Below are 12,946 nucleotides of genomic sequence, written 5' to 3' on the forward strand. Positions count from 1 at the left end.
CAGTGTTACTGCAGTGCTGAGAATGATCCACGACCCAAATACTACCTACTCTGTAGTGGTCCTGGGAGAGTACTGACCATTGAAGAACAGCATGAAACTAACAAAGCATGCAGAGAAACAGATGGAGTACAGTCAGTAATTTTAGAACTACAAAGTGCTTCTATATGGTAAGTGGAGCTGATAAAATGGACAATGTGTGTAGAAACTAGGAGGTGGTTTTAATGTTATGACTGATCAGTGTAAGCAGCCAAAAGCCAGTTCTTAAACAACAGCAGTTGTTTATTTCCTTGACTTGGTGAAAGAAAGGAGCATTAAGAAAACACTGCATCACTGTGACTCCTCACTTTTCTCCAGGACATCTCTCAGACCTTCTGTATATTTTCCAGCCTTGGCTTTATTGCAGAAATCTCATTTTGTGTTGATTACTGGTCTGTTTAGGAGCACAGTGTGGCACTCTCAGGTGATTTCATTCCTTACACTTTGAGAATCAAAGGCAACTCTTCTAAAAAGGTCCAGTCTAATCTTTTTTTTTTCTGCTAGCTCTTTTGCAAAACATGCCTTCCCTTTGTTGTAGGCTCCTCTTTGCGATGCTCGTCTTAAAAGCAGAGCTAAGTGTCTGAGCAGCTATGATAATTATCCTACGAGAATGAAGCTTCGCTGCTGCACCCACCTAAGCATGCCTCGCTCGGCTTTCACAGGCAAGCACAACAAAGGCTGCAGACAAAAGCAAAAAAACAAGAACTGGAATAAAAACGTGAGACAATGTGGCAAAAATACACACATATAGATGTGAGACTCGCTCTGGAGATTCTAGCTCTACTTTGCATGGATGTGTATGTATGAACTTTATAGGGTCAATGATATGACATGCATTTTTCCTTAGTATTAAATATTATATTTGTAATTGACTTACATCGATCAGGCATAAAATTATGACCACCTTCCTAATATTGTGTTAAGTAATTTGAGCTGCAGTAGCTCGTCTGTTGGATCGGACCACACGTGCCAGCCTTCGCTCCCCACGTGCATCGATGAGCCTTGGCCGCCCATGACCCTGTCGCCGGTTTACCGCTGTTCCTTCCTTGGACCACTTTTGATAGATACTGACCACTGCAGACCGGGAACACCCCACAAGAGCTGCAGTTTTAGAGATGCTCAGACCCAGTCGTCTAGCCATCACAATTTGACCCTTGTCAAATTCGCTCAAGTCCTTACACTTGTCCATTTTTCCTGCTTCTAACACATCAACTTTGAGGATAAAATGTTCACTTGCTGCCTAATATATCCTTCACCTGTCAGTGGTCATAATGTTATGCCTGGTCGGTGTATATAGTGATACATTTAAAAAATCTGGCACCTAAGGATGCCTCGCTCAGCTTTCACAGGCAAGCACAACAAAGGCTGCAGACAAAAGCAAGAAAACAATGATATGACATGCATTTTTCCTTCCAACTAATTCTCCTTTTAGTGTAGAATTTTATTTAAAGCATCCAAAAGTAAACCATGACTGGTGAAATAACTGGTGTTTATGCAGATCGTTTTATTAAATAGGCTTCTGTAGTAATATAAAATTCTGGAATTAATTATTTTGTTTTTATTGTAGGTTTTAATTCTCCTTAAATGCTGCCAAACTTCTACAAATGTCACATACAAGCAACCCAAAAAATTAAAATGCCAACCACCAACATACTACAAATACTGCACTGTTTTAAAGTAAATATTTAAACCTCCTGAAAATGTAATATTATGTTAAACCAGGTAAGGAAGGTGCCAGCATTTAGCAATATTATGTAGCATCAATGTAGTATTAAATATCTATGTAGAAAAAAGTAAAATAATTAGGGATGTAACGATGCACCACAAGACAGTAAAAAATTCGATTCACATGTGTAACGATTCAAATGGGTTTACATGTATAATGAATCGATATTCACTTCAAACAGCAGAGGGCTCTGGCGCTGTTCACCTCGCCTGGTTGACGTCACTACAGGGTTGCCAGGTTCTGAATTTTTCAGCCAAATGTATTTATTTCTTTATTTGTATTATTTATTTAATGTGTGATATTACAGATCATTTACCATACTAATTGGTATGAGTTGGGTTATTTATCTGTACAGCCATCCTGCTTTTCAAAAATCCATCATAAGTGTTTGTTGCTACTGAGCTCTATTTTTGCCTCACCCTAACATAGTCATATAGAGTGTTTTTTTTTTTTTTTTTTTTTTTTTTGTGTGGTTAGTTAAAGGAAATACTTTCTTTTAGTGCATTTTCTAAATAGTTTGGAGACTTCTGTATATTTGTAACAGTGATTAATGGAGTTTTATTTTATTAACTCTATGCAAAATGAATAATATCATTATGCAGCATCAATGTAGTTTTAAATATCAATGTAGAACAAAGTAAAATAAGTAGGAAGGTAACGATGCACCACAAGACAGTTAAAAATCGATTCACATGTGTAACGATTCAAATGGGTTTACATGTATAATGAATTGATATTCACTTTAAACAGCAGAGGGCACTGGCGCTATTCACCTCGCCTGGTTGACATCACAACAGGGTTGCCAGGTTCGGAATTTTCCAGCCAGATTTATTTATGTGAGGAGACTTTCTTTATTTGTATTATTCATTTATTTATCTATTTAATGTGGGATTCATTTAAAAATTTCATTTAAGTTTTTTTACACAAAAAGGGAAATGTGCAGCATTGTTTTGCATAGTTTGTGCCTACCTCAGAAATAAAGCGGCATTCATTATTTAAATAAATAAAAGATAAGCACAAATACAGTATTTTATTTTATTTTTTAAAGAGAAATAATAAAAGGAAACTTTGTCATAATTTGTCTTAAATTTTTTTTTTTTTTTTTATTGGGGAAAAATCATATCGTGAGCCCAGTATCATGAATCGTATCGCATCATGGGTAGAGTGTATCGTTACATCCCTAAAAATATGTGTTTTCACTAAATACAGCAACATTATTTAGGTATTAATTCAATTATTCTGACTATTCAATCACTACTGCCCCACCCTAAAACTTGTAAAGAAAATTTAAAGTAAACAACAGCTTTTTACGCATGATTTGCACATCGTATAATATAATGTAACCGCTGAGAATGAGTCTACACTCATGTAAACGTCTCTTTCTCCCCATTAACTTTAACTGCTGCTGCAACTTGTTTGTCTAGATTTTACCCCCAACCCCCAAAACCCAACCCAGCCGTCTAATGTTGAATTGTTTTGCGTCTGACTGGTGTAGAGACTTGACTGGCATATTGTTAGAAATTGTGACTTTCAGCCCATTGCATTCTGCATCATAAAAACATTAGTGTTAGTTATTTTTAAATGTATTTATTTATTTTAAAATGGAATGAGTTGCATAATCATTAGCAAGTCCGTTTACTATTTGGATTTGCTACACATTGATTAAGCATAACATTATGACCACCTTCCTAATATTGTGTTGGTCCCCCTCTTGTGTTTTCCCTGTCGAGGCATGGACTCTGACACCTTTCTATCAGAACCAGCATTAACTTCTACAGCAATTTGAGCTACAGTAGCTACATGAGTGGATCAGACACAGCACTGCTGGAGTTTTTAAACACTGTGTCCACTCACTGTCCACTCTATTAGACACTCCTACCTAGTTGGTCCTCCGTGTAAATGTAAAGTCAGAGACGATCACTCATCTATTGCTGCTGTTGTAGTTGGTCATCTTCTAGACCTTCATCAGTGGTCACAGGACGCTGCCCAAAGGGCTCTGTTGGCTGGGTATATTTGGTTGGTGGACTATTCTCAGTCCAGCAGTGACAGTGAGGTGTTTAAAAACTCCATCAGCACTGCTGTGTCTGATCCACTCATACCAGCACAACACACACTAACACACCACCACCATGTCAGTGTCACTGCAGTGCTGAGAATGATCCACCACCTAAATAATACCTGCTCTGTGGTGGTCCTGTGGGGGTCCTGACCATTGAAGAACAGCATGAAAGGGGGCTAACAAAGCATGCAGTCAGTAATTGTAGAACTTCAAAGTGCTCCGATATGGTAAGTGGAGCTGATAAAATAGACAGTGAGTGTAGAAACAAGGAGGTGGTTTTAATGTTATGGCTGATCGGTGTATATACAGTGAGCGGACGGTTTTCCGGTGTTTTCTTTATATTTTGTAAAATTGAGAAAATGAAAAAATCGAGAAATATGAGCTCATATCAGCTCAGTTCGAGTGACTGATCTTGCCTCTATGTTTGGAATGAAATGTGTTATGGTGTATGGTTCAGCACACGTACTGTACTGAAATGTGATGTGTGTTTTTTTTATGTACAGTACAGTACTACTGTGTATTGTTGTTTATTATTGTTTATTACAGGAATGTCTATTCTATAATTTAAGATTTAAGGGAAAATATACTTGTATTTATAACAAAAAGGAGCATTTAAGACATTAAGGTTAGGTTTAAATGCTGCCAGTGGAAGGTACGATTGAAATAGATTAAATAGTCTCTCAGACTGCCGTTCAAGCAATGGTCAAAATAGGCTAAAACACTAAAACCAAGCCTTTAAAAATAATCCTAGCCGCATGAATATTATCCAAACGTGTGCCATTTTCTTATTTTCATTAGAGCAATCACAAATGCAAATAAAATGATGGGTAAGCTGTTGTGACCGAATATTACAAAACCTAATTAATGAAGGAGAAAACAAAAATTAAGGGACTGCTCACAGTTTCATTATAACACCTAAAAAACTCTATATTTTTGCTTAACATATAAATAGAAAAAGTATTCAGAGATCTTGAAAGCACTGTCAGCAATCCATTTGCAATATTACATCTCCGCAATTGCATTTCAATATTTTATTTGCTTGATGGATAATGGAGTATGGGTACCCCACGATCAAATATATGGGCGAAAGTCAGTGAGTGGTTTCATTTTGAAAGCTGTTTGGTGAAGAGAGGAATAATACACTCCAGGCGAGGCAGCTGTCTACAGCTCGGATTTGTGGAGGGTTCAGCACTACCAGCATTAATATTAAGATCTGCTCGAACGTTTCTCAGAGAGAGCGCCGCAGAGAGACGCAATTGGATACTTTGCCCGTTCTGCTTTTTGATTGGTGCCCTATTTTCAGATGAACTGCAACCAATGAATAAAGCACTGCTGACATCACTGGCTTTATTTTACATCACATGAGCCTCTGAGCATTTTGGCTCCCTTATTTTCAGCTGAAGTGTGCCAATATGTGAGTAGTACACACGAGAGAGCAATGTGAAGGTTTCTGGATCTGAACGTTTATAAATGGCATCCCCAACCTTTAAAAAAGCACATGCTAATCGCCTCAAATGCCATATGCCTGGTTTGTTTATTCAGGTAAACATCTAGTTCCTGGTGGTTGCTCTGTTTTAGTCCCGCTGTTCACGCCTCAGCTCCTGAACAAGCAGACCCTCTCCAGGGGCCGAATTCAATCAAGTAACCTACACTGGAGCCTTAAAGCAACCTGAACACCAATGATATTACACCAAACATCTCAGATCCGAGTTTACAGCACTGCAAAGATAATGTTATGACTGAAAAAACTAAAATATCGTTTTGATCTGTCCTTATCTTGTTTAAATACAGACCTGAGGCTAGTGGAGGAAAAAAATAAGAGAACCTGCATGGTTTTCTCATGCGCATTATACAGCTTAACAAAGTTTGACAGCAAAATGGACACAGATTCCAACTGAGAATTATTCTCATTCAAAAGAGGACTCCGTTACTGCATGTAGCCGTTCGAGATTTTGTTGACAAGGGTATCTCTCGGCCATTGTATCCATTGTAGTGTCACAAAGGCAGAATTAACATTCAAATCGGAGTAGTCGAAGGAGGGTTCCACTGCACAGTGAGCCGTTCCCATAATCCTATCTCCCTAATGGAGCCAGTGGGAAGCCTGACCAGCAGGGATGTCTATTGTGGTAAAAATGAATTTTGGGCTCCAAGCCGTACAGAGGTCATTCTTCTTTGCTCAAGTTATATCCTCTAGCTGAGTTTACAACTGCTTGCTGGTAGGTGGTATTTTCAAGGCAAGTCTTAAATAAATCTGATGCCACTTATCTTATTTGCAGTAAAAACACCAGTATTTTCTAGCTTTTGTTCTTGATCTGAAGTACTGAATCAAGCTTTAGTTCCCAGAGGACAGACGTTAAAGTTTGGCAGTGAGGAAGACCTTTCACATCATACATCAGGTATTGTAACTTGTTCTGTTCTTAAAAAGGTGAATCAGGGTTTTATTAATTGTAGACTGTTCTTGGGCTTGAAGATTGAGCAATGTGCCTTGATTTAACATACTTTTAAGAAGAAACTGAATTAAATAAATACGTTTTTTTAAATTTAATACAAAATTTATATTTATTTGCTCAATTAACTGAAAAAACTTTAATACAAAATTTATATTTATTTGCTCAATTAATTGAAAAAACTTTAATACAAAATTTATATTTATTTGCTTAATTAATTGAAAAAACTTTAATACAAAATTTATATTTATTTGCTTAATTAATTTAAAAAACTTTAATACAAAATTTATATTTATTTGCTTAATTAATTGAAAAAAAAATGAGACATATAGATGCCATATCTTGGTCTATGATTGTCAAATATGGTACATCAAGCAAACATTTTATTATGTGCATTAAATCTGTAGATGTTTGTTTCCTGTAGAAAATGTGTTCAATTATTCTTACTTTAAATATAATAATAACAATAATAATAATATGAATAATTATAATAATAACAATAATAATAATAACTATAATATAATAATAACTATAATATAATATAATAATAATAATAATAATCATAATAATATGAATAATAAAACATTTTTAGGGATCAGGGATGTCCTTTATAAGATTTAATTCATAATATATATAATTACACAGCTGAGTGTAAACATTTACATCCTATTTATATTAGTTTTGAACAAGAAAAAGGAAAATGTATCTAAAGAAAAATTCATTATATCATTGTACAGTATAATTGAATTATAATGATAATAGAATAAAGAAAGTAAAAATAAATTGTAGGTGTATTATTTAACAAGACAACAATCTATAGCACAAAAAAATGTACAAAATAATCTGGTTTACAGACCTGATTTGACAAATTCAAATGTATTTTATTATTCCTGGTCTTTTTATAGTTTCCAGTAAAGATATTAAAATGTATCCTTGTGTATTTATTCCTCTAGGCATGGGAATAAGTACAAATATACTATATAGATAGAATTTTCCACACTAAACTATCTGCGCTTTACCTTAATCTAGTACTTTTTGGTCTTGGTCTTAAGTGGTATGGGTGATATGCGTCTTGTCTTGACTGCAATACTTGTGACTGGTTTTGGTATGGAGCAAAAGTATATTTTTCATTATATCACATATATCACAGTGATTTCTGGATTAAAAATATAAAGGTATTTGGAGCACAAGGGAAAATATTTATTCTAGTGGAGTAAATCCTCTGTTGTGGCCTCTAAGTGTAGTATAGATACACTCAGTCTCAGTAAACTGAGTCGTCTCAGACTTATCTTGATCTCGTCTTGATCTCGGGTGGTATGGGTCTGGGTCTCGTCTAGGCTGATGACACAGACCAGATTGTTTATGTTTAGGTTCATGAAACTGTTTACAAAAATGTCACAGATCAGTAGGGGAACATTGCTGTCGGATAGTGAAAAAGCAGTTCTAATTACGTAAATAAATACTAATTTAGTGGCAGTGGTACAACTATGGAAAATAAACCGCTATAAACTTATACAGAACAGAACTTAAATAAATGGCTTCACATACAAGTTAATTCAGTGTAAATGAGATTTTTTTGATAAGTGATCTACCAAACAAAGAAATAAATCAGGTACTATTCTGTAACAAGATGGTACTCCAACAAATAAAGTCAATTAAAAAAGGTTGAAAGATGTTTTGCCATAACCCCAGTTATACAGTGTATAACATCTATCAATAATTATTAAACATGTCAAGAAGAGTAAACACACACTGGTCAATAAATCTTACACATTTACAACCAATACGTTGCCAAATCGTGCAGCTTAGCAAAACCAAAATCAATGCACAATTATGACGAAATGCATACCTAAATAGGTTAAATAATCTTTAAAATAAACTCTACAGATCTGTAGAAGTGAAAGGGGTTCAATTGGCTCTTGACTATGAAGGCCATTACATTTGTTTCACATCCTTTTTATACTTCATTCAGTGATCCCTCATGCTATTATAATGCCAAACTAATGAACAAGGCTAAATGACCTTTTTTGGTCTTGAATAGGGGTGCACCGATCCGATACTCTGTATCGGCATATTTCCGATATTGGCCCAAATCACTGGATCGGACATTGGAAAGAAAAAAACTTGTAATCCGATCCGATACTGTTACTTCATGTAAATAACACTTAATGTAAATAACACATAATGTAAATAAGGCCATTTAGAAATTAAAACACACTGATCTACTTAAACTTTTAGCATTTTAAAAAATCATCTACTACTGCCACATCTAAAAACATTGTTTTACACCGTGCCGTCCAAAGTGTCTACAATTGGAACATGTGGATGTCAATCAAAAGCGATGGACCAATTAGAATTGATGCAGTTTTTTGTTAAATTTCTGTCATGTTTTTAGATTATTAAAAACCAAAGTGCACTTATTAAAAACTTTGCTGTATTTTAAAGAGGACATCTGTGGCTAAACGGGAAACGGAGTAGTTTGTTTTATTTTATAACACTGATGGATTAATCGTTGAGGATGTGAGAGATCTCCAAGCCGGGACAAGACAGATACATTTGTTTATTTTTTATTATTTAATTATTTCATTTTTATTGTTTATAAATAATATTTTTTTATTATTTAATTGTTTCATTTTTATTGTTTATAAATAATATTGTTTATTATTTAATTGTTTCATTTTTATTGTTTTTAAATAATATTTTTTATTATTTATTTTATAATTTTTTCGCTGCCTCTTTAAGGTGTAGACTTGAGAGTTGACAGATCTAGAATTTTATACTGAAATTATAATTTATTTGTTAAATACAGATAAAGTTGCACTTAAAATTTTACTTTAAATGTTTGTATGGTGTTAAACAAGCTAAATGTTCTTTAGAATATTAGTTTCACAGTCTGAGCATTGTTATTTATATAGCTAGTTTAACCATGGTGCATTGAGACATGTATTATTACTGCTTGGCTGTTTGAGAGGAGAAATAACGGTATCAGATTGTATCGGTATCAGCAGATACTCAATTTGCAGTATCGTATCGGTATCGGACATAAAGAAAATGGTATTGAGCCAGCCCTAGCCTTTGGCTTGAATTAATAACAATTACGAATAATTCTATGTTTTCTGAAAAACACGACACTGTATGTGAGCTATTCGTTATATAGCATTATACACAATGCACCAAACTCTGTCCACGGCATATAATTAATGTTTCTTCTTTTCTATAGCTGTTTGTGTAAAAATGACCAAATGAACAATTCAATCAGAGATTTGAGTATTTGCTCCACTTACTCTGCTTCTCATGAGGCCAAATACATAAAATTAAGATCAGCTTAAGTAACAAAGGCTGTGTATTAATTCTGACCACGTCATGCATTGCTGAGCACCCAATGAATATATTTAGAACAATAATGTGTTATGGAAATAAACTATATGAATTTAGAAGCTTTCATAATTGCATTCTTTCATACAGGCTAAAAAAAGTTGCTTTTAAATTAGCAGAATTAATAGGAATGCACTGCTGTTTCCTTTACAATTATTCATGTGTGTGAAAGGTTTTCCCCCTGCTCAATTAAACATTCGGGTGATTATGCATTTCGTGAGATTACTGACCTCTAAGGGGACTTATACTTTTTTATTTTATTATAGTATTCACATTAATTAATATAAAAATATTGATGAGTGGCTCCTTCATTATTGCACACTTCTGGCAGCAATGTATTTAAAGAGGTCTATTATTGTTTAATCAGAGTCTATTTTTCTGCAATTTTAGGCACTAAATAATGAGACTAACCTCTCAAACCCCAGATAGGACTAGTTAGCCATTAGGAAAGTGGCCATGTGTAACCTATTTAAGCTATACAACTATTATTTCCTTTGGCAGATTGATAAGATTAATTTATATAATTAATATCAGAGTGTTGCATAATTATCTTAATTGAAACACTAGAAAAAATAATTATAGGCTAATGTGAAATGCACTTGAGCATTATGGTTATGGTCACATGATCAGTAATGTAATAGTGCATCTTCTTGTGCCACAAAGTGCATTTAAAGCTGGATGTGTGTAAGAGACTTTACACTGACGGCACATTAGTGTCAGAACTGCAAGGTCATAGACAAAATCTACACAAACAATTAGCAAAGGTTCATTCATTCAGTCTGTTTTACCACCACTTTATCCAGGTCAGGGCCGAGGTGGGTCCGATTAATGGGGCGAAAGGCAAGAAACACCTGGGACAGTCCAGCAGGGCAGACACACACGAACATTCATTTATTCATTCATTTTCTTATCCGCTTATCCAATTAAAGTAACGGGGGGGGGGGGGGGGAGCATATCCCAGCTTTTCAATAGGCGCAAGGCACACAGTAACTCCCTGGACGGGACGCCAGTCCATCTCAGGGCAGACACACATACACACACACACACCCATTCACTTATAGAGCAGACTTTCCAATTAGCCTGACTGCATGTTTTTGGAATGTGGGAGGAAACCGGCGTTCCCAGAGGAAACCCACGCAGACACAGGGAGAACATGCAAATTCTGCACAGAAAGGACCCAGACCGCCCCGCCTGGGGATCGAACCCAGGACCTTCTTGTGCCGCCCCACACATGAACACTTCGATTGGCCTGATTGCATAATTTTGGACAGTGGGAGGAAACCAGAGCACTGGGAGAACATGCAAACTGCATTCAGAAAGGACCCTGGCAGCCTCGCCAGGGAATCAAATCCAGGCCTTTCTTGCTGTGAGGCGACATGCCGCCCACATTTGCGAGTATTACCAAGTTTAGTTAAAAGTAAATTGTCATAAAATGCATAATTTAAGTTTTTAGCAAGCTGTATAAACAACACTTGGAGCTAAACATACTATACGTCGCTGTTTGACCAAATCCATTACATTGTTTAGACAAAACATTACGCCACTAAGTTGGCTTAATGGGTGAAACACATACTGTGGTTTTGAGATGTATCTAAATGTAAAGTTCGGTTAATTGATGTAGTCCACTCTCGAACGCTAACATATACAGCATATGTCATAAACTTATATGAGTACGCTTTTAAAATTCTTATTGTTGGTTCCGTTTCTTTGTTAACGCCAAACAACCACATACCCTGAGTAACAATGCCTGGAGCCTTTGACCCATGACCCTGCATGTACTAAGCTGGTACAGACCAGATCTCATTTTTGTTCCACATACACATTTGAGACAAATTGCATTTCCTAAATCCCTGTCAGGTACGTATAAAAGGGTCATTGGTATTTCGGCATGAATAGTATTAATTCTTATCGTTAAACAGCCCTACAGGTCTCATGTTTCTATTTAAATAGCTGCATTTACCTTAGCCAGAGCAAGTCAGTGCAAAGTAAAGCAAACTCGGAGTTGCTGGCTGCTGCTGCGTTATATTATGGGTCACTATATATCATTTCTTTGGATGGGAGACAGCTAAGGCACATGTTTCCACTTGGCTGTCGCCGTCACCGCATCAAGCTCCCGAGTTCAGACTTAACATATAGTTTTAATTACAGTGACCTTAATAACAGTTGCTAAACCATTTACCTTTGGTTGGATTTGTTGCACAGATATTTGCTTTAGCAGGTATCTGATTTCAGAGAGAGAGAGAGAAAGAGAGAGAGAGAGAGAGATGATGACTAAAGAAAAGGGGTATACCAGGAGACATTTTCTGGAACAGCATTTGTTTGCATAGTCTGTTCTCTTAACGGTCAAGATATTTGACATTTGTGTAATCCAGAAACCAATGCGGTCATGGAAGCTGGTGAATGGGAAGTTCCTCTGAGGCCTGCGATTATGATTCTGTCTACACTAGTCCAAACAGTTATATTTATATTATATTTGAACATAGCACAATCATTTATCATTCAAAAAGAACAAAAGGAAAAAAATTTTGCATCGCTCTATATGTTGGATTACGATAACAAACAAAAATGCATACAGCGTATTCTCTATGAATATTAAATATTATATTAATTATAAAGCTAATTATATCTCACACAATATAATGACGAACATTAAATAAATGTTAATTAATTGCATTTGAATACCATTTTGAATAAAAATATATATTTATATAAATGATGCAAAAATATTTATATATAATACTATATACACAGACCTTTACAGTTTAGTCCGCAATAAAAGGAACAGCCTCGTAACTGAAATCTAAATACATTGCAGATCAGAGAAGACGGAGGTTTAATTGCTTTTCTTTAGACATGATTATTATAAAACAATAACATTATATTACATAATAAAAACAGTCTATAAACAAGAATATATTTTTAGATATTTCATGTCTGTATTTTCTGTTTTACTGCATTTAAAAAAAATGTTTTTTGGTATTTATTTTAACTAAACATGATTCTGAACAACATCTGAACATTTGAAATCATCGCTGGGCTAGCTTTCATTTCACTGATGAAATATTTTTACCTAGACATCACCTTGTGCGTTTACAGCTGTCTGGTCATAATTCACAAAAGGATTTAAGACTGAATTCAGTCAAAGGATTGAATTATTCCAAATCCTGCTACCACAGATTACCAATTAAAACTCTTCAAATGAAAAAAGTGAAGTAACTACTTACATAGTATTTCATGAATTAATGACCTAGGTAATTAATTAATAATTATCAGTGATTGACTGATAATGGTGATTCATGACGC

The sequence above is a fragment of the Trichomycterus rosablanca genome, chromosome 17 (assembly GCF_030014385.1).
Source record: "Trichomycterus rosablanca isolate fTriRos1 chromosome 17, fTriRos1.hap1, whole genome shotgun sequence".
Classification (NCBI taxonomy): Eukaryota; Metazoa; Chordata; class Actinopteri; order Siluriformes; family Trichomycteridae; genus Trichomycterus; species Trichomycterus rosablanca.